Source organism: Cyanistes caeruleus, chromosome Z (genome assembly GCF_971803275.1).
Source record: "Cyanistes caeruleus chromosome Z, bCyaCae1.hap1.1, whole genome shotgun sequence".
Lineage (NCBI taxonomy): Eukaryota > Metazoa > Chordata > Aves > Passeriformes > Paridae > Cyanistes > Cyanistes caeruleus.
In genome coordinates, this window is record NC_141732.1 from 66,232,306 (window position 1) to 66,254,084 (window position 21,779).

Sequence of the window (21,779 nt, forward strand, 5' to 3'; positions counted from 1 at the left end):
TTGAAAAGGGTTCCAAAACAGTTTTTATTGTTTATTGTTTATTTATTTAGTGTTTATTGTAAAGATTCATCAATATCTTTGGAAAGATATTGATATCTATTTGGAAAGCTGGGATATGAAGGACTTAGGGGTGCTGTGGGTGAGAGGCTGGACATGCCCTGGCCATGGCACTCACAGCCCAGAGAGCCAAACGTGTCCTGGGCTGCATCCAGAGCCCCGTGGGCAGCAGGGGAGGGAGGGGATTCTGCCCCTCTGCTCTGCTCTGCTGAGACCCAGCTGGAGCATCCAGAGCTGGGGTCCCTGCACAGGAAGGACATAGAGCTGCTGGAGCCAGTTCAGAGTAACACAAAGATGGTTGAAGAGATGGAGCTTCTTTCCTATGAGGAAGAGCTGAGAGAATTGGGAATATTCAGCCTGAAGATGAAAGGTGACTTAATTGTGTCCTTCCAGTACCTGAAGGGAGCCTACAAGAAAGATGGAAAGAGACTACTTACAAGAGCATGTAGTGACAGGAAAAAGAGAGCAGGTTTATGTTAGATTTTAGGAAGAAACTGTTTACTGTGAGGGTGGTTGAGGTACTGGCACAGGTTGCCAAGAGAAGCTGTGGATGCCTCATCCTTGAAAGTGTTTAAGGCCAGGCTGGATAGGGATCTGAGCTACCTGGTCTAGTGGAAGGTGTGGAACTAGATGAGCTTTAAGGTCTCTTCCAACCCAAACCATTCTATGATTCTATGGTATGACCACTAATGAAGCAATGCCTACAGCAGTGTATGGGTGTAGCAGTCACAGTGTCCACCTGCTCCATTACTTCCTTGATACACAAAACATGCAGTAAGACCAAGGTTATATCCTAAAAGTAAAGATACACTCTTGTAGGCAGTTTCTCTACCTTAGCTCAGAGAGAGGGGTATCATATCAATTCAAAACCACAAAAGTATCAACGAAAAACATGCAAAAAAGGTTTCTGGAATAAGTGTGTTTTTCAGATCTTCTGTGACCTTTTCAGCTTTCCTTTTCTTTCTCAGTTCTGCTTTGATTCTTTCTCTGAAGTGAGACCTAGGCTGCCAGCAGTGAAATAACCCATTTTACAAATTCTTTTGTAACTCCATCTGTTTTGGTTGAACTTTGTCTTTACTTTGTCCCATCTAAAACCCATAAGCACTGATTAAATATATTATAAAATATAGATGAGCTGCCTTGTGACTGATAAGGTTTTTTTACAGAGCTTACAATGTGTTTCTGCTATAGCTTGTGTAGAATAAGACCAATTTTTTGTAATATTCACAACATAAAGTATATACTTGTTTAAACACACTAACTCAATTACACTGTTCTTGTTATGTAGGAATAGTATAGAAAAGCAGCCACAATTGATACTAGGTCATTATTAATTATTTCTAAATGTAAACTTCAGTTGTTTTATATTTTTATATAACATTTTATGTTTGATTTTTTCTTTTTCTTTCAAATCCTGAAAACATATACATTTGTAAAATATTACAAGGGTCAAAATAATCAGTTGATAATGTGCCAACAAATTTTCTTTATGCATTTACATACACCTGAATTAATTACTAATATGCTCATCATTGTCTTTTTTTTAGTTTTTTATATATGCTGCATGAGGTCTGGTGTGCAGAACAGTGATACAATGTTACATAAGGAGATTTACCTTATTTTTCTTGTCTTTGTGATTTTCTTTTTATGCAACTATGGACATTTCAATATTATCAGCTCTTTTATTTTTTTTTCCTTATTAAATTAGTTTTTCATCTTCCTACCTAATTATCTGAATTCTGTAAACAAGAGAGATGTAGCTCTTGGTGCAGTATTTCATACTGAAAAGAGAATGCTTAAAGAGAAATAGAGATGGATAGACTTCTAAAATACTCAGGTCTGATTTATACATTTCAATAAGCATGGCCACAAGAGCAGAGCTGAGTAAACAGTAGGAAAAAATATTCATGGAGACATTTAAAAATTCCTCCCCTGACTATAATCCTACCCCTTACACTTGCTTATCTTAGAAAATATTCAGCAGGATGGTTGTTTTGGATATCAGTAGGCAGACATGATAATTCCAGTACCAATATTAGCATTTACATTGAGGCAAAAAATTATTATTTTCTGTTTACATGGTCTAGAAAGACATAGTATTATGTAGCATAATCACAAAACATACCATGAGTAAATTATTAAAAATATCAGAGTGAACTATTTTCAAGCAATATAGTACTCAACAGATGCCCACAGAAAGGTGTTTAAATGAAGAAGTGATACATATATTCATCAAAATGTCAAGGCAATGTTGGGATTCTGAGGTCATTTCATCTGAGACTTTTGCTGTTGAATCAATAAAAAAATTTTATCAAGCTAAACTTATTTTTGTCAACTCTTCTTGAGAATTAAATAGGACATAGAGAAGTTCTGGTCCATTTAACAAAAAAATGATCTTTTTAGCCTGAAACAGGAAGTTTTGTTTTGGGACACTCATTTGAGAAAAACTAAAGCTCATAAAACTGCACTATGAAGAAACATCCTTTTATTCAGGATTACAAGGCCTGGGGAGACCTCACATCAATGCCTCATGTTTATGGAATGCCTCTTGACATGTATGTAAATATTTTACAGAAGGTGAAATAGCTTCAAAAAAGGATCCCCACTCTAGAAAACTCCATCAGCTCCTAGCAAGAATACTTGGTAGAAGCCAGGTGTGGTTTTCTTTCTGCCTTGACTGGAACAGAGAAGGAATGAACCTTCAGCTCCACTGTTTGAAATCCCTCAGGAGGACCCCAGGCCCTTGCTCAATGTTTTGGTTTAGACAAAGAGAGTCAACTTTACAAGCACAGAGCAAAAGCACCCATCTGAGAGCTGTGTATTTATGGCACTCTGTTCAGGACCATAAAATGTGTCTCCTGAAGAGCAAGGAACTCAGTTCAACTTTTCCGTATCTGGAGTGAATGCACATGCCACATTATTCAATGAAGGAGAAGATTATGTTCTGCTGGGAAAAAATAAACTATTCATGCATTTAACCAGAATAAAAATTTCAAAATCTCCCTTAGAAGGCATTTCTGTTACTTGATAAAAAGAGCAATTGTTCATATACTCTGATACTCTACTAAGAAGAAATAAGAACAATGTCCAGGAAAATGAAGCATAATTAGAGCACCTTTGGAGTTTGAAAATCCTTAATTTGAAGAAATTTGTTGATTGACATAGTCATTAGCATTCTCAAGGCCATGTTCCTTGAACTAGAACATCAAGCAGGTCAAAACATGATCAATCAAAATTGCTGTAAAATTCAAAAAGCATACACTCAAGCAGAAGAACAAATGCAAAAATAGAATCAAGAGATAAAAGAAAAAAAACAGTCCACACTAAACTTTGAATGTGAATTTTTATGTGAATGTCAACAACAGCCACTACAACATACCTATAGAAAGCAGTTTCTTCCTTCTCCTATTTCCTCCCCTGAAACGATGATGTAATTTCACAGGTTCAGCACAAGCTTCCACAGTCCACTTACCTTCTACCTTTGCCTATGTGTACCATTTGAGCTTTTGCAAACAGTTAGCTGATGTAGGAAATGAAACTGAAAATCCAGTTTACATCAAAAGCTATTTTCAGCAAGATCAGCTCTTGAAATGGCTTTTTGCAACACTGTACACCAAGTAACATGCTGACTGACGAGAGGGGACAGGACCAGAGAAAACTGCACCCATCAGTTGTAGCTACCCTGAGAAGTTTCCTGTATTGGTTTCATATGGCCTGGTTTTTGGTAGCAGGGAGACCACAAAGATGCTTCCAGTGAGAAGCTGCTGGAAGCTTCCACCATGTCCAGCAGAGTCAAACCCTGATGGCTCTGAAGAAGGACATGCTGCTGGACAAAGCTGGGCCAATGAGAGAGGCTAGTAACATCTCTGTGATGACATTTAAGAAAATCAAAACAAAGGCACAAGGTTTCAGCTTCTAGTCAGAGAGGAGGAGGAGATGAGAACATGTGAGGAAAACAACATGGAGATACCAAGGTCAATGAAGAAGGAAGGGCAGGAGGTGCTCCAGGCACTGGAGCTGAGATTCCTCTGCAGCTGTGGTGAAACCATGGTGAAGCAGCTGTGCCCCTGCAGTCTCTGGGGATCCAAGCGGAATGCAGAGATCCACCCACAGCCTGTGGGGAACCATGGGAGATGCAGAGATTCACCCACAGCCCATGGGGAACCATGGGAGATGCAGAGATTCACCCACAGCCTGTGGGGAACCATGGGAGATGCAGAGATTCACCCACAGCCTGTGGGGAACCATGGGAGATGCAGAGATTCACCCACAGCCTGTGGAGATCCATGGAGATGGAGAGATCCACCCACAGCCTGTGGGGAACCATGGGAGATGCAGAGATTCACCCACAGCCCATAGGGATCCATGGGAGCTGCAGAGATCCACCTGCAGCCCTGGGGGAGGTGCCCACACTGGAGCAGGTGGATGCCTGGAGGAGGCTGTGATCCAGTGGAACACCCAGTGGAAGACCCAGTGGGAAGACCCAGCCTGTCCGTGGGACTGCACCCCATGGGAAGAGAGACACATCACAGCAGTTTTGGGAGGACTGTCTGACCATGGGAGGGACTCATGTTTGCAGCAGGTGAGGTTTGGCTGCTGCTCGTGAGAGTGGACCCACACCAGGGAAGTTCACAGAGAACTGTCTCCTGTGGGAGGGACCCCACAGCCTCACAGGAAGGACTCCTCTCCCGGAGCAGCCAAAGAAAATCTTGGTGATGAACTGACCAAAACTCCCATGCCTGTATTTTCTCTGCACTGTTGGGAGAGACAGAGGGGTTGGCTGGTGTTTTAAGAGCTTCTTTTACTTCTCATTATCCTCCTCTGATTCTGTTAGTAATAAATTTCACTTTGCAACTAAAGCTGAGCCTGTTTTGCCTTTGAAATATTTCTCCCAGTCCTTGTCTCACTCATGAACCCTTCACTAGTTTTTTTTTTCCCTTCTCCCTCCTCTGCCCAGCTGTGGCAGGGGAGGGTGAGAGAGCAACTCTCGTGGGTGCCTGGTGTTGGGCCAGTGTCAAATTATGACATTTCCCAAGTCCAAATGTCATCATGAATACACTGATTAGAGCCAAGCAGTCTACCTACCCTTTGCACAAGAACATAAACACTATGGTCTACAATATAGACCTTCTTTGTTTACAAGTACAGAACATGTCACTTCACATCAGAAGTCCTAAAAAACACTAGCTGAGCTGTACTGCTGAAACATGTGATGTGATGACAAAGTAACTCGTTACCAAGTGAGATTTTAGAAAACAGGTGGCCACAAAACATGATGCAATTGTCTCAGTTATTTCCTTAACACACAGGTAATCAGAACAGCTGGAACCTGGAGATAGGTAGGCTGCCAAGTGGGAAAGGACACAAACTACCCAGGAAGGAATGATCCTCACAAGGTAAACATCAGTCTCTATTTTTCAGATAGTCTGGGAATAGATCTGTGTGCTCCAGTTTATGAGGGCACAGAGCCTCAAGACAAGCCTCCTTGCAGCCTGAAATAACAAATGTCACTGTCTCACCTAATCAGGTACCAGCAGTGAGCTTCCCACTTCAATGATCCATAGAAGCAAACATTGTTAAGACGATCCCTCAATTGTCTTGCTGCCTACAGAGGAGTGGAGACACTATCCAATAAATTGTTCTAAACACCATTTATGAAGAGAAAATTTCAGAAGAAATATTGCAGGAGAAAAGAGGCATAGTTACTTGTTGTACAAGCATTTGATCACAAGTTCAGAAACTAAATTTCTTTAGTAGCATATGCCCCATTAAATTCTTCACATTTTAAAATTACGTATTGTCCTATGGCCTTATTACATTTTAAGAAAGTAATGTAGCATTCCTAATACTTCAGAAATAAATGAGTGTGGAGACCTGTACACTTGTACTCATTCTTTTACCTCTGTGATATTCAGCTATAGATTTAGTCAATTTATCCACATTATCCTGAATTATTTTTTAACACTAAAGATAGTGTATTGGCATCAAGCTTCACATTGTGAGCACAAAGAATAAAACTTTTTATGTGGCTGTTTTCAGCTTTCTCTAATTATTCTCTGTGGTTACTTTCTCATTTACATCCAGATGTAACTGGTAGAAAAGTTTGTGCTTCATAACTTCATCCATTCATTAAATGTAAAAAGATTTGCTAAATCTCATTGTGATACCTGTCTCGAGATCATAGCAAATAATAGATATCTGAGTAAAAGTCTTTTAATTGTATGTCATTAGAAATATTCAGTTAGATATCTGAGGCCTTCTATATTCATTATTTTTGAAAGCTAAAAATTGCTTTTGGGCTGTACATATTCTTTCAGTTCTAGGACTGTACATCAGGTTGATTGGTACAATTTTTTTTTTCTTGGAGTCTTTTAAGATATGGGGGTACTTGAGGAGTTTGGGAAGTAAGTGTGTGGGGTTCAACACAACAGGTGAACAAGAAAAGAAATGTGGTAGGTACATAAGCCAAGTGGACAGCAGAAACTGATGATTTGGTTTAAATTTAAAAGTTGCCTCACTTTTTTTTTTTCCCTAAGCAACTGTGCTTTTATAGCAGAAGCTTGAGTTCTAGATAATTTCTGACAAGAAGCATCCCCTCATCTCTCTCAACAGTATGCTGATCACTGCTATAAGTAATGACAAAATATGTTTGCAATGACAAAAACTGTTTGTCATTTGCACATGACAAAAATTGTTGCAACACTCAGAGTTGGGGGTAAGTAACTAGAGATAAGGCTCCTGTAGACTCCCCTAGCTGTTCTCTCTATAGCTGGAGGCAAGCTGCCTGTCCTACTAAAGTGCATGCCTTTGTTCTGAAACCCATTCCCCCTTTCTGACTTGTTGCAAATGTCATGAGCTTCCCTACTGCTGTGGGCTGGAGATGTCCCCTGACTACCTGTTTGTTTCTCCATAGCACACCTTCACCTCCATGCGTTCTTCTGCTGCTGCTGTCTGCCAGGCTGTGAGCTCTGCTTCAATCATACAGAAGATTCGATCTCCATCATGCAGAGGTTTCCTTCAACAGTGGGAGCAGGAATGGGGGAAGTGAAACAAAAAGCAATGACAGATTTCCTTTGAAAGGCATAAAGTTCATTCAGCTGAAGTTACAGTAAAACAAGGGCCTAGACGATGTGATTACACAATGTCCAGGCTGGCAGAAAATACATTGGATGAACTGTTGGAGAAAGAAACAACAAATATCCTATATGGCTACAGCCAAAATCTGTGCTTTGAGATTAAGGAAGCAAAGTCTCCCACAGACACTGGAGGACCAGATGGAGTCTGGCTCTCCTCTGTTGGTGTCATAGTTTAACTTTGATATTCTAGTTCAACAGCATTTCCTTGGTAAAAGTATATTATCTTTCAAAAATCTGTAATCATACATGTGATAACTCCCCTCTTCGCCCTGTATAGGTTCCAGATCATGTATTTATCTTCCAAATACTACTTTACATCTCATATGCACTAGAGATTTCCTCTTTCTGAATTAGATCATTACTACTCAGTGCTATTTTCTGTATTGAGGAAATGAAAAACCACTCCTGAGTATTTGAAAAAACATAAACATGACCACTTGTAGTTTAAGCAAAACCAAGCAGAAAGGTTTGTTGTAAACAATTATTTTGTAGTGAATCAAGAGCCATCTGCATATGCAGACTACACACTACTGGGTTATAGTAAGAGTTCCACTAATACTGATGAAAGGCAGCATAATCAGATATGAACACTTTGTCCCCTTGCACATGCAAGACTTATGGCTGACAATTCTTTCTGTATATTATATAAAGTTCACAGTATATGTTGCATAAAATTTAGTAACACACACTCAATGAATGAATAAAAAAAATTCTACATTTTAAATATATACCATGGCAAAGAGTTATAATCCAAGAATATGTTGACAGAAAAAAAAATGGGAAAGACTGAAAGAGATAAGACAGTCCAGAGACTAGTAAAAACACAAAAAAAAAAGTAAAAACAAGCAAGGGGGATCTTGCATGCTTTTTGTTTTACATCAAAGACACTAATTTTGTCTCTGTAGTATATATTAATATTCTCTGATGCCTGTTCAGAAGTGCTCAGATCTAACACCATTTTTTTCTTCCCAAAATTACAGCAAATTACGGTAAGTAATAAGTTTACCACCACTGTTTAGTCTGTCACAGTAGCACATATTTTATTTCTTCTCCAAAATGAACCATAAGCACTTTTCTCCATTCAAATAGAATAGTCTTGACACTATGCTAGAGATCATTAAAAACACCTTACTCAAACTACCTTTTGATCTGAAAAGACATTTACATTTTTTTATTGATAAAACTTATTTCAACTTCAATGAACAAATCTCTTCTCAAATGACCATTTGATATATTTGTCAATTCTGATTTAATCCTGCTACTGACAGCTCCCAAAGGAAGTGACTGGGGATGAGTCCATTCAATGTTTCTCTTAATCTTGATGTTTCAGTACATGGAATTACAGTTTCTGTCTAAATGAGAATTTTAAACATAGCCACCGTCATCATTTTCAAAAGCATCAGCCAGCCAAACTCCTTGAATTAGCTTATTTGTTGACCTCCCCAAGTCTTCCCAGTCTGAAATTATTCTATTTATTTGATTGTTACTTACTGACACTTATTAAAATTATGTGAAAATCCTTCTTCCTGGAAATGCCTGGTTGATTTTCATCATAGTTCAAGTAATGTTCTTGGTTATAGGACAATTAACTTTATGTGCAAGCTTCATTATATTCTACAAAACCAAAATGCCATCTGCTTCAGTTTATAATACTTCTGCCACTATGCTTTCTTCTGTCTTTTACCAAGGAGCTTCAGGAAGAAAAAGTAATTTTTGAGCACTACAACTAGAACAGACATTTTAAGAAATCGCAGCCAAGCCTTAAAGAGGCATAAACTGATGACAAATTGCATGCATAAAAATATAGGCAAAATGCTGATTATTGTACAACAGGAGCAGTTCTTACTGAGGCTTAAAAGTAGTGGGTGAGCAAAATCATACACAGAGGTGTATTTTTACTTCAAGAATCACTAAAACAGTAAAATCAAAGATAAAATTATTTTACTTTAATTATATGTTGTTAGCCAGATTTCACTGTTCTATGTTAGAAAATACCCCCATAATTAAACGAATAAAAACTACCATATTTCTCCTTGGACCTTTTTTTTTTTTTTTCTGAAATAAAAAACTAAAATCCTTGACTGTTATCAAAACCAGACTTTCTTGAATGAGAATAAAAGAGGATATTTAAAGACTGAACTACTTAAAAGCGCTTCAGTTTTGAGGAGGTTCACAGTGACAATAATAAAAGAGTTTGCCTGTATTGAGGCAATGGAAGATTACATTTTCTGATTAAATTAGTGTGTGATTCCTTTAGAGAAAGTGTAACCCTTAGGAGGTATGTAACAATCAAACTACAGCTAGTACAAACCTGGGCCAGATTCAGGGAAGACAGAGGTCCTTGGTGTAGGCGTTCAAAGAGGAATTTTCTACTCAGCCTGAAAATACCATTTAGCAGGCAGCTTACCTTGCAGTCAAATGCCACCAAGTGCCACAGGCTGTGCGTTTGATAGGCATCACTCAAAAGGGCTCTGTGCATCACACGCTCATTTTGATGGCACTGAGGTGCTCAGCATCCCCAGTCAGACTGCACCATAACCCTCCTGGTGTTCTCCTGTGTTCCAGGGTAGGATTTCAGCACTGCTAAGAACCAGCTCCCTTCCCAAGGGCAGCCAGTCTGCTAACACTAGCTCCAAGCAAGACAGCTGGGGGACAGCCTTGCAGGGAGTTCCAGGAGCCAGTGAGGGATCAGCAGGTAGGACACTCCGGTGTGGAAAATACTGCTACAGGTTCTCCTCCTCCAGTGCTCCCCACCGCTGCCAAAGCCCCTGTTCAACAGCTGAGATTCAGGGGCTGGCAGGAACATGAAAGGGATTTAATGTCACAAGGATCTTCTTTTGGTCTACATTTCAAGGTCTGTAATTAATTAGACTGTCACTAGATTAAATGCTTATGTAATGGCTGGAGTACTCAGGGGTGCTGGACTTACCCAGAGTGCCTTGAACACCTCGGGGTATGGGCTCAGCATCTTCCCCTGCTAAAGGGGATTCTTCTGCTTCCCATCATATGGCTGAAAAATGTTTCTATCACAGGAAACACATGAGTTGAGAGCTACTGATAACACTTTAAGTCTAAAACTTTCAATTTGAAATTAAATAAAAAAATTGATACCAGATGCTGTTTCAATAACTGTTATTGAACCAAGTACCTAAATGGGATTTAGAGTATTTTCAGTCACTCCCCAGTGACCACATGGCCACAGATTCATGCCCCTTTTCAGTCTGCCTTTGTCACCTAATTAATCTTTAATTATTCTGTAACAAATGTGAAAGCTACTTCAGAGGGGGTGGAGAGACCCCCTCTGGGATGGGATGGAGCCTGAGGTGATCCAAGTGCCATCCAAGTTTGGGATTTCATCCCAGTTTGAACATTGAGAGGATGTCATTTCACTGTTTCTCATTCATCAACCAACTCAGGTCAGGGTCAATCCCTAAGACACATCTCTGTATCTGCTCTAATTTTAAACTTAGAAAGTGCAATTTAGTTGTGATGTTGGTATAAGTAACTCTTACCTTGAGCATGCAATATCTGTTATGTATTTTAAGTAGCATACTGGAGAGACAAAGGCAGATTTGTTTTAGGTTTTTTCCTTAAAAAGAAAATATACTAAAGTGTCTGTACAAGCATAGATATCAAAACAATGAAAAAAATTCACAAAACCAGATAGGAACAAAAATAAAAGTATTTTTGAACCTAGGACAGAAAGAACTCTATTAAAAGAACCAAGCTCTGAAGAGTCTCATGACAAACCTGAGAAATAGAGAAGAATAGATAATCCCTTACTGAGAGAGGGAATGTAAGACCTGAGAAGATAAAAATTATGAGAGGCTACAAGCATAAAAACATATGCAAACTGCTGACAGTAGTACTGAATTTGGCATAATGATAGATGAGCAGGTGTTTATGTGCAAGAGTATATAAATTCCTTGCTTCTACAAAATAAACAATTGAGGCAAAATCTCAAACAACAACTGGATTGTAAACAAAGAGTGAACATAGTTGAAGCAAAAACAGGAGAAAAAGACATGAGTCTCACCCTAACGAACAATTTTCTCAAGTCTCAACTTCTCTTACTAGAAGGAAAACATTTAATTCAGGGTGGCCTGGGCAGACACAGCAAGAAGGGAAGAAAAAAAATAGGAAAAAAAAAAAAAAGAGAGAAAGAAATAAATAATTAGGCACACCAAGAAATATTGAGATATACAAAAATTTTTTTCCCAAAAATAGTTTCCCTACCTTTCTATACTTTTTTCCCACTATATCCTCTTTGATGGGTGCCATATTCAACACGAGGCATCCAGAACTTCAATGTGCTATGCCAAACAAACTTTGAACATCTGACCCAGACTTCTGTATTTTTTTCCTCCTTAAAATAAATGAAAGCTCTCAAAAGCTCCTGCACCTCAATTCTTCAAAATGTATTTATCACTATCACTATAACTCTGGAATTATCAACTACAATTAGATAACTAAAGCTTTGCTTTACTAATTACCAGATTACAGGAATGTCCTGGGAAGAATTTAAGTAGGTATACTAGGATTAACTGTAGCATTCCACTGTTTGAAATAATGCACTTTAATCTTTATAAGGAGGAATCAAGGCATTGTTTCTAAGGCCATTTCATTTTGTATTGACTGCAACAAAAAGAACTCCTTGCCACATTCTGTATTCAGCATTCTCTCATATTTCTAAATGTTTTAAATTCACCTAACACTGTCACCATCTAACCTACTATAATAGGCATGAAAGATGAATAAGTTTCAACAGCTGAGTTGCCATTATCAGAGATAACAGAAAAAAATTGCACAGACCACATTAAAACATTCATACTTCTTGATCTACAGTCCTATGACTGTTGTTCATCATCTTGCATATTTCTGTCAAGAGGGAATGTGCATTCAAAGGCCAGAAAACCAACCAAGGCTGCATCAAAAGCAGGGTGGCCAGTAGGCTGAGAGGTGATTCTGCCTCTCTACTCTGCCCTTTCAAGTGCTCACCCAGAGCACTGCATCCACTCAGATCCACAGCACACAAATGATGTAGACCTGCTGGAGTGAGAGCAGAGCAGAGCCACCAAAGCTATCTGTGTGCTGGAGCCCCACTGCTATGAAGACAAGCCAAGAGTTGGGGCTGTTCAGCCTGGAGAATGGAAAGTTCTGGGGAAACCTTACTGTGGTCTTTCAGTTCCTGATGAGGACATCCAAGAGAGCTGGTGAGGGACTTTTGACAAGGGTGTGCAGTGACAGAACAAGGGTGAATGACTTCAAACTGAAACAGTGCAGGTTCAGATCAGATATTAAGAAGAAATTTTTTTCAGAGTGAGAAGGCACTGGAACAGATTGGACAGAAAAGCTGTGGACTCCCTATCTCTGGAAGTGTTCAAGGTCAGATTGGATAGGGCTTTGGTCTAGAGCAAGTTGTCCCTGCCCATGGCAGGTTTGGAACTACGTGATCTGTAAGGTCCCTTCCAACCCAAACCATTCTATGATTGTCAGTAAGATTCAGTTACTAGGAATACTGATGTTATGACTATGGCCTTTTACTAAATGTATGATTTACCTCAACCAGTGGTAAATGTGGTTCCACACAAAAAAAATCCAAAACAACAAATCTTAGAAAAACCCCAAACATACAGTAGCTTCCAGCAAGGATCAAGAACACGTTTTTAAATTTCAAACTACACAGTTTTTTAGTGTCACCAGAGAATGAGGACCTCTCCCTTTGTCTTACAGGTCAGCAGTCAAAATGAGCTTATCTAAGCAATGAGTGAATGCTGTTTCTTTCATTAAAGTATTCCATAAATTGTATATAGTACAATGTATATATTGTACTATATACAATTTATACAGTGCACTATAAATTCTTGTTGCATTCTGAGCTTTTTTGCCAAAACATTATTGCAGTATGTAGAGTGTAAGCACATTGCAGTGTATAGGAATAATGTAAGCACTTTTAAAAACAACTGCAATACTTTTAGTCATGTCCCACCTAAAAGAAGAAATAGCTCAGAAAAATAAAACTAGCATAGGCTGCTGATCTGTTTTTGAAGAAGGATGTCTTTAAAATCTGTTTCTGGAGGAAGATGGCTTCTAGAATGAAAGGATGCAGTGAGTAAATACATGAGTGTCCAGTGTAATAACAAAACACACTAGGATTCTAAACCTGGTTGAAAACTACACACAAAAAGCACATTACTTATTATATATATTATATATTATTATATATATATTATAATGCCATTAAATTCTCATCTGTTTAAAATAGTACCATACACTGTAGTCCCAGGAATTTCTCTTCAGTTTCAAAGACAAATACAAACAAGGGAACTACAGTTTTAAAATGTGTTCCCAGTGTCTACTACACATGGACCAACTAGCTACGAGTGCCTTGGATCCTCACCTGCTGGTAGTAAGTGGTGTCCAAACACAGCCTTGCTGTAGGGATGTTTAAAATCAGGCACGTAACATTGTTTGGAGCTGAAATTCAGAAGAGACACAATTTATGAGTATCAGGGGGAGATAAATTTATCCCAAGCAGGCAGACCCTTTCTCCAATGTGGATTTGTGTCATAAATACAGGAAACAAGATGGTGTGCCAGTTTTGGACATCAAAAGGAACTGAGACAGAAGAAATTTCTTTACAGAGAGGGATATTAAACATTGGAATGGACTGCTCAGGGAAGTGGAGGAGTGATCATCCCTGGAGCTGTTCAACAAATGATTGGAAGTGTCACCTAGTGCCATAGCCCAGTTGACAACGCAGTGATCAGTCAAGGATTGGACTCAATGATCTCAGAGATCTTTTCCAACCTAAAGGCTTCTGTTATTCTATGACTAGGATGTTCTGCTAGGTCATTAGACAAAACTGAGGTTCAGAAATGAATCTGCTTAGCCAGAAAGCATAATTGCGCCCTACATAAAGCACAGCACAAAGTGGAAAAAAGTCAAAACAATTCCAATTTTATTTTCCAATTTATTTTCTAATAAAATACATCTGTAACAGGATTTGGTGAGAACCCAGAGAAGGGCAGATTTTGTATGATTTTAAGATATATGTTACTTTTGGATGTCTTTGAAAGAGAAGGCTTTTTCTTAGTATGCATCAGTGATTTCTGTTATACACAAATTTAACCCACCACTGATTCACTGCAGATATGTAAATTTGTTAGCTTAACAGAGCTTGCTGAATTGAAAAACAGAGACTGATTTAAAAATATGTTTATTGGAAGACTGTCATAAAGGTCAATTTATGTTCCAGGTGAGTTGAGATCACCTTACTTCCCAAAATAAAACAGCTGCCACCACCCATCTACTCTCTCATCACTGAATCCTGCATGCTTGCATGTCAGTATATCAGTGAAGTTATCTAGACATAATGAGGGAGAACCTGAAAAAAGGAGGTTTTCTTTCCTGCAGAGCTATGCCCCAGGGCACTTAGTGGTATCTGTGAAAGAAAACTAATGATTTGTCATTATCATTCAGAAAGTTAATCTTGCATTGCATAAAGGATTTTTGTTTCAATTTAAGCCTGATTTGAATATTCATGGCTAGCTGGGGTTTATATAAACGTGACTAGTTTAGATATGTCTACACTGTTTTCCAGATACAGACCCAAGTCTGCACACAAGTCGAAGTTCATCCATGCCAGAAGTACATGGACTTTGGGTAAGACTCAACCATTGCTAATAGGACAGCAAATCACACACCACTGTTCATTATGACCCCAAGCACATTCCTGCCTGCTCTCTAATCAGTGCCTACTGACAGTAAAACTGCTACTTCAAACTGTGAAAAATAGTGCATATTTCCAACAAGGCAATTTTTTGTGCCTGTAGCTCATGCTCTAAATGTATTCCATAGACAGCATTTTCCCTCTAGGTCTATAAAGAGGAAAAGTGATAAAAAAACCAAACCACAGTATAAACTTAGCATTAAGGATGATATTCACATTCCCTATCTCATCTTTTCCAATAAAAAACTATAGCTGATGAGTGTACTTGTTCATTCAGATAATATTCACATGCACACACATAAAAAATGGCAAAGATATTGCAGATAGGTAACACCAAGAGAGAAATAAACAAATGTACAGTTTAGAAGCCTTCACTAGCTTCTGTTCTAAGAGGGAAAATTTAGCAAACACTGAACAAAGGCTTTATCTGAATAAGAAACATAAAAGTGCTACTTGATAGCCCTTCTGTTCTCAGTAGAAATCTTCTGGAGAAATGTTTGCTCAGTTCCCAGAGAAATTCAGCCCTTTTGTGAGAGATCTCCCTTTTGTACTTTGCTTCCTTTTTTAAATGCCCAGAATTTTAATTTTTGTGAACTACAGAGGATTTCTGTTTAGGACTAAATGTGGACAGTCATACTGTGAATCAGATAAGCTGCATACTTGGCAGACAAAGAATTGGAAAGTGTGATGCTTCTGGCTTCAGTTGACTTCAGGTTGCCATTATAAGATCCTGTCTCTTTTGAAAAGTTTCTCTTCTGAAAATCTCCAAATGTGGATTATTTGAGTGTTACACAGTATGAGTTTTAGGAAAATCTTTAGATTTTTACATTCTCCTTTATTGCGGTATCAACTTAGCATGTTGTAAAAAAAAAAAAAAAGTACTTGAAAAGAGATTCATTAAGAAAAAAAAAAGAAAAAAGAAGTGAAATAAAGGCAGCTGAAAGGTCATGTTGTGGTCTAACCCCAGCTAGCAATTCAGCTACAGAGCCACTCACTCATTCCTCCCCCAACAGCAGAATGAGGGAGTGAATCAGAGGAATACAGGTGAGAAAACTTGTGGCTCAAGATAAAAACAGTTTAATAGGCAAAGCAAAAGCCATGCACACAAAGATTCATTCACCACTTTCCATTGGCAAGCAGATGTTCAGCCATCCCTAGGATGGCTGGTGAGATGGGGTGAGGTGCAGAAAAGGCCTTACTAATGCATGAGCACTGCTCAGTAGTAACCGAAACATCTGTGTATTATCAGTACTATTTTCAGCAAATCTGAAACACAGTCCTATACCAGCTACTGTGAAAAAAAACAACTTTATTGCAGTCAAAACCAGCATACTCATCACTCATTCAGCCAATAGGATAAAACTAAGTGTCTCATGGACTAGAAAATATTCCTTATTACAATCCCAAATAGAGGTGCCCTTCCCTTGCAAGGTTTGCTGTTTCTCCAGTAATAACACCTGTACTGCTTCTGCCTCAGACATCACACATGCTTTGAGGATCTGTTAAATAGTGCAAAGGTCTTCATGGGCAATGGATGGGCCATTTTTCTTTTCCTACTTGGAAGGAAATACATGATTCACAGGGTTTCAGTGGGCAGAGCTATTTCTGCAGTACACAACAGCTGGAAAAATTAGTGCACTCTCATGAAAACTGCCTGAGAACTGTTTTTCACTGTTCAAGGATAAGGCTGTAAAGGAGTTGTAGAAATAGTGATGAATTACGCACTGATAAAACTGATAAGTACTAGATAATGCAGGCAGCTTGTCCCATGCCTGTATAGAATCATCATAGAATGGGTTGGGTTGGAAGAGAATTTTAAAAGGACATCTAGTCCAACCTCCCTTATCAAGATTAAATGAAACAGTGATATGCAGTATAATTTATTTTCCAGCCACTCTAGTCACAGATTTCTGTCAGTGTCTTTGCAATCCAGATTTATTCTCTTATTTTCCTATTCCTAAATTCAATTAATTTACTGCATGGAGTTCATGGTCTCTGTGTGAAATAAGAACTATTTAATTATTATTTTTAAAAACGTAATTAACACCTGCACTGCCCCTGGCTTGATGCATCATCCTAGTGAAGCTCCGCTATCCTCAAGAGTGTATAACTGAGAGAAGAAAATGACCCAATGTAATTTAGAATTAATAAGCTTTGTCTTTACAACTTTATGGGAATCTTGAAATAATTTTATGAAACTCTCAAGCATGTTTAAAAGGAGTGTGTATCAATACAACTATAACTGAAATTTTATTTCTGGTTTGAAAATGCCAAGACAGTTCAAATGTAGAAATGAGCACACCACTTTTACAGTAAAGCTGGACAAAATTTTTCATAAACCTAGAAAAGACACCTCTGTAAGAAGCTTTGCCTTAAAAGGAAAGCAGTTTTGTAGTTGATACACTAGCTACAAATCAAGGAGATCTGTAACCATGAAGCCCCTAAAGATCTCCAATCAAATCCTTTGCAGAAGTCCTAGAGGATTAAAAAAACACGAACAGCGGTTTTCAGGTCAGTCATACTTGGAATCTAATTTACAACAATGCCGATGCATAGAAGTGCTTAAACATTTGTTTTCATCAAAATTACTGTGTTCACAGAGCTGTCTGCTGCCTCAGATGCTCACCTGCTATCTGCACTGTGTGCTAGAGACTGCAACTCTCATTCTTCCCAAGCCAAGTCCAAACATGCTGTCTGTACAAAGGGCAAGGTTTGCTCTCTCCTAAAAGAAGGAAGAGTAATAAAGGTCATCAGGGAATGCCTCTGACTTTTCCAGTGCACCCTAAGTAGCCTTTCCTACCTACTCAGCTTTATCCTTGGAATCAAAAAGAACATGGCATGGGGCAGAAAAAAATAGAAAAAAGAATAGTTAAATGTAGCTCTTTTCCTGGGTTATTTCGGGTGAGCCACTTTGTGTTTCACTAGACTTAACAGTACCCACGAGGCTGATGTAAGGAAAAACACATTAAATGTTGCAAAGCATGGGAATAGGATCCACATGGAGAGATCACCTTTCCCTCAGACAGACCTGAGTCCAACTCAGAAATACAAGCAAACTTAATAATCAGAATTAATAAATAAAATAAATAAATAAAATAATCAGACCCAATATCCTCTAAGTAGAATGTTTAACATTTTTATCTGAAACATAATGTTCCAGCAAATAACTAAGCAACCCTTAGCAGTATGTTTTCTAAAGCCCTACCACTGTGAGATACAAATTATTGTTCTTCTTATACGAGTTATTTAAAAACCAAATGAAATTATTTTTTTCTTATAAAACACGGTCTTAGTAGTGCTAACTCTAATTTGTGGGTAAATCAATCAAAATTCAATAATTACAGTAAATTAATTCTGACACTAGATATTTAAATGCTACAATACAATTAAGTATTGGTTCCAGTAACTCTCACAACCAAAAGAAGGTAAAACACACTACAGAGGAAACTGGATCAACAAAAAATGAAAATATGCCTTTCATTCCCCCTGGTATTTCTGAGGTTTACAAAACCAGAAATAAAATTCATAGATCAGCCAGGGTAAGTTGCTATCAGTTATTGTTGGAGAAATTTATATTACCTCTGTAGATTTTTCACTATGGATATGCTGTGCACATTCTTCTCTTCATTAATAATTTTTTAATTAAATTTATATTGTAAGGTAAAATTCAATTAGAGTAAGTTATCTTTGTTTAATCCTCCCACAACTTATCAAGACGAGAAGTATTTGGAAATACATTGCCAATTGCTGAATAACATCTAAAATTAAAAACTACTTATTATTCTTTTTCACTTTGAAATCTACATTCTATACACCAATACATTTTAGGATACTTCCACTTTTAAAAATATATATGTATGTGCTTTGCTTCTGGAAGTATTACCCAAGTTGTAATATAACCCTGATGAATCTTTTGTGGAAATGCCTTGCAGAACAAATCTGCTGTTAAAAAGTCACACTCAGAAGTTCATCTTTGAACTCTGGTGTGACATAATCTCAGCTGAAAAAGCCACTTTAACTCTATTATTACCAGTGTCAAATAAAATTTATGCACTTACAGGATTAAAAAGATAAAAGATGACTTAGCACAGGAGCTCCTCTAATTCATCCCACTGGATGCTTCTAATGAAGTGGTTTACACCTCTGGATGAAAATTATTCCCATGCAGAACTACAGCATGCATATCACTTTAGGCACCAGAAAAACAGTAAGATTATGATGCATAGTCTGCCTGAAAAAGAAAACAAGGGAAAAATAAGTATTCCACAGATTCCTGGCATGCAAAACCTGAGTCTTTATAATCACTCTTATGACAACAGGCAATAATTTCCTTGTTAATTTCCTTAGTATTAAAGCTCAGATGGCTTAATATTGGCCTCAGATGGCCTCTGAACTCTCCTGCCTGATATTTTCCACTTCTCCAAACAAAATATTTGCAGACTGGAAAACAGCCCTTCCATATGCAAAGAACTAGAAATGTTTGCACACTGTTCTATGTTAAAACAGTGCTTTCTTTCACACATGAAGATAATTATCCAAGCCCACCTCTCCCTGAACCAACATACTTCTTTTTAATTAAAGTTCTAAGGGATTCAGTTCTAAGTATGTATCATTTCAATGAGTATTTAAATAGTTCTGCATTCTGTTACATAAATGTTGAATTTGGGTGAATTAAAAACTAACTGAATTATCATTCTCAGTAAGCGTCAAAACTGAATTTTCTCTTTAACAGGAAGAGTATGGTACAATAAGCATGGATATGTTCCCATAATGTGGAAATTCTAGGGTACATTTGTTTCTACTGTCTTAGATGGTGTTGCTCTACCAGTATGAGTATGTATTCTTAAAATTTAGGAGAGTGAATATGCACATTCATTCAGATGATCCTCTACTGTTAGGTATGTCCAATACACACAGACTGAGGTCTCTGCCTCTGTGCTGATGAGGACAGGGGCATATCTTACCTTTGCCTTCTGCAAAGTTTTAATGTGATCAAATGATGGCATAGTTCCTTCCACTTCAGTTCTGTTTTCGGTTGTGATGGCTCTGCAGTTAGTAAAAGTGCTGAAGATTGTCTTATGGCTTTTGCAACCTTTTTCATCTTTCTTATTTCTGCTCCCTCACTGGGAGTAGGAGTCCTGTCATTAGCAAAAAAAACAAAACCTTTAGCTTTCATTTAAGAGACAGAAGAATTAAATGGCAAAAGACTAATAAAAGCGGTTTAAAGGGGTTTGGAAATACAAATAGCACTTTTAGTTACATAGCTTTCTTCACTTTTTTTTTTTCCACTGAAGCCCTATTTTCCCCTTCTAAAGTAATACATAATGACTAAAGGAAAAAAAATGCTCAATGTAAAAGGATGCTGTCAGACTTTCTAAAGTTTACTAAAGTTTGCTCATAAATAAATGGAGCGGAATTTAACTTGATTGCTTTCCTCCACCAGGGAAGGCTTATGCTGTTTGCTACTTATTTTATGCTGCCTTGTCTTCAGGTTTTATCTTCAAAATGACAAACATATTTCCAAATTAAAAAAAAAAAAAAAAATTAAAAAAATGATGAAACCAAGTTTCTATCAACTACCCAAAAAAAACCCCAAACAAACTACAAACCCCCCCCCCCATCCAGGAAAACCATAAAACACATAATTTGGATGAGAAAAAGTCTACACTCTGTCACCATACCCACAAGAAACAGAAAGCATTCTGATACATTGATCATTCCAGAGTAGGAGCCCCAAGTATCCCAAATGTAATTACATAAGTAAGGCCTGGTTCTTCAGACAATTTAGTGCTTCTACTTATTAGTAATAATTGGGCAACTACTGCAGCAGAATAGAGGATACTTTCATTTATAATTAATATTATATATAAAATTCCCATGACTTTTTATTGTTGCCAAAAAAGAGGCTGTTTTTAAAAGTCGGAAAGGTTAGAAAAAATGGAGAATTTGTAAAAAATATTCATCAAAGATGATCTCCATGTTGATATTAAAGCCATAGGTGAGACTCGCCTGTATGCCTTCATCATAATTACAATCACAGTAATTGTTCTCCATTTGCATTCAGATTTAGAGTAACTGTTCTTAAATTGTATTCAGATCAGAGGCTGCCTTACTTTTACAAGTATATTACTGCAATGAAGGATACTGCCTCCCTTCCTCCCTTGAAGTCTGATCCTGTTTGAATCATTTAAAATATCTTCTGCAAATTTTGAAACACAGCTTGCAAAGCAAACGCTGTGATGAGGTGGTATCCATTTGTATCACAGTGAACTTTAATTCTACATTAAACTAACAGATTGTAGACATTTCTTGTCTGTACATAAGGCTGCAATTTAAATTGTGTTTTCAACAAAGTACTGTTTTTTCATTATACTTTCCATTTAAAAAATTGATTTTGTTCAGATATCAGAAAGCAGGGGACTAGTGGGCCGAAGAAATTCTTTGCCAAAAATCTTGCTTGAATGTTTGGATATCAGTTCCTTATGATGGTGTGCTTGCCATGTGAAAAAAACCTTTACTGCATAATCTGCAACCCCTCACAGTAACAACTGAGTATTGACAGTATTGATATTCAGCACTGACAATCTCAATAACTGGTACTGGCAGAAACCTAAGATTTTCAAAACATATGATCCTAAAGCACTATAGCCACAATTTTTGTTTCATATACACCTCTGATCTTAGAACACAACATTTAACATTTGATAATTCTCAATAGAGATTATATGCTTAATCTTGCAAATTGTCCTCAAGGAGGTAGCAGAAGATATTTGGATTTACAGCCACTCAGCAGGATGCAGACAGTGCAGAGAAAGCAACTGCAGAATATGCAGATTGCATAACTTGGCCTGTAA

General features: G+C 37.7%; 3 long non-coding RNA genes across 8 annotated transcripts in view; 1 reads left to right on the forward strand and 2 right to left on the reverse strand.

The window, feature by feature from the left end:
- Positions 1 to 21,779, reverse strand: part of LOC111941502 (uncharacterized) — a 25,657-nt gene continuing 3,878 nt past the window's right edge. The window contains exons 2-13 of one of the 6 annotated variants that reach the window (XR_015281197.1): positions 19,890 to 20,063; positions 18,984 to 19,156; positions 17,552 to 17,647; positions 13,594 to 13,670; positions 11,440 to 11,559; positions 10,706 to 11,296; positions 10,123 to 10,216; positions 9,601 to 9,986; positions 8,685 to 8,884; positions 7,440 to 7,571; positions 6,953 to 7,072; positions 1 to 464 (exon numbers count right to left, since the gene is read on the reverse strand). This is a non-coding gene — a long non-coding RNA (uncharacterized LOC111941502). Of the gene's footprint in view, positions 465 to 6,952; positions 7,073 to 7,439; positions 7,572 to 8,207; positions 8,885 to 9,600; positions 9,987 to 10,122; positions 11,297 to 11,439; positions 11,560 to 13,593; positions 13,671 to 17,551; positions 17,648 to 18,983; positions 19,157 to 19,889; positions 20,064 to 21,779 lie in introns of those variants that run through there. The other 5 variants (XR_015281200.1, XR_015281198.1, XR_015281196.1 and 2 more) reach the window with 5 other exon arrangements.
- LOC147648533 (uncharacterized) lies at positions 1,450 to 4,752 on the forward strand. The gene is made up of 2 exons (XR_015281203.1): positions 1,450 to 4,173; positions 4,291 to 4,752. It is a non-coding gene; the product is annotated as an uncharacterized LOC147648533 (long non-coding RNA).
- On the reverse strand, positions 1,738 to 5,662 carry LOC147648534 (uncharacterized). The gene is made up of 2 exons (XR_015281202.1): positions 4,289 to 5,662; positions 1,738 to 4,171 (listed from the first exon to the last, which is right to left on the reverse strand). It is a non-coding gene; the product is annotated as an uncharacterized LOC147648534 (long non-coding RNA).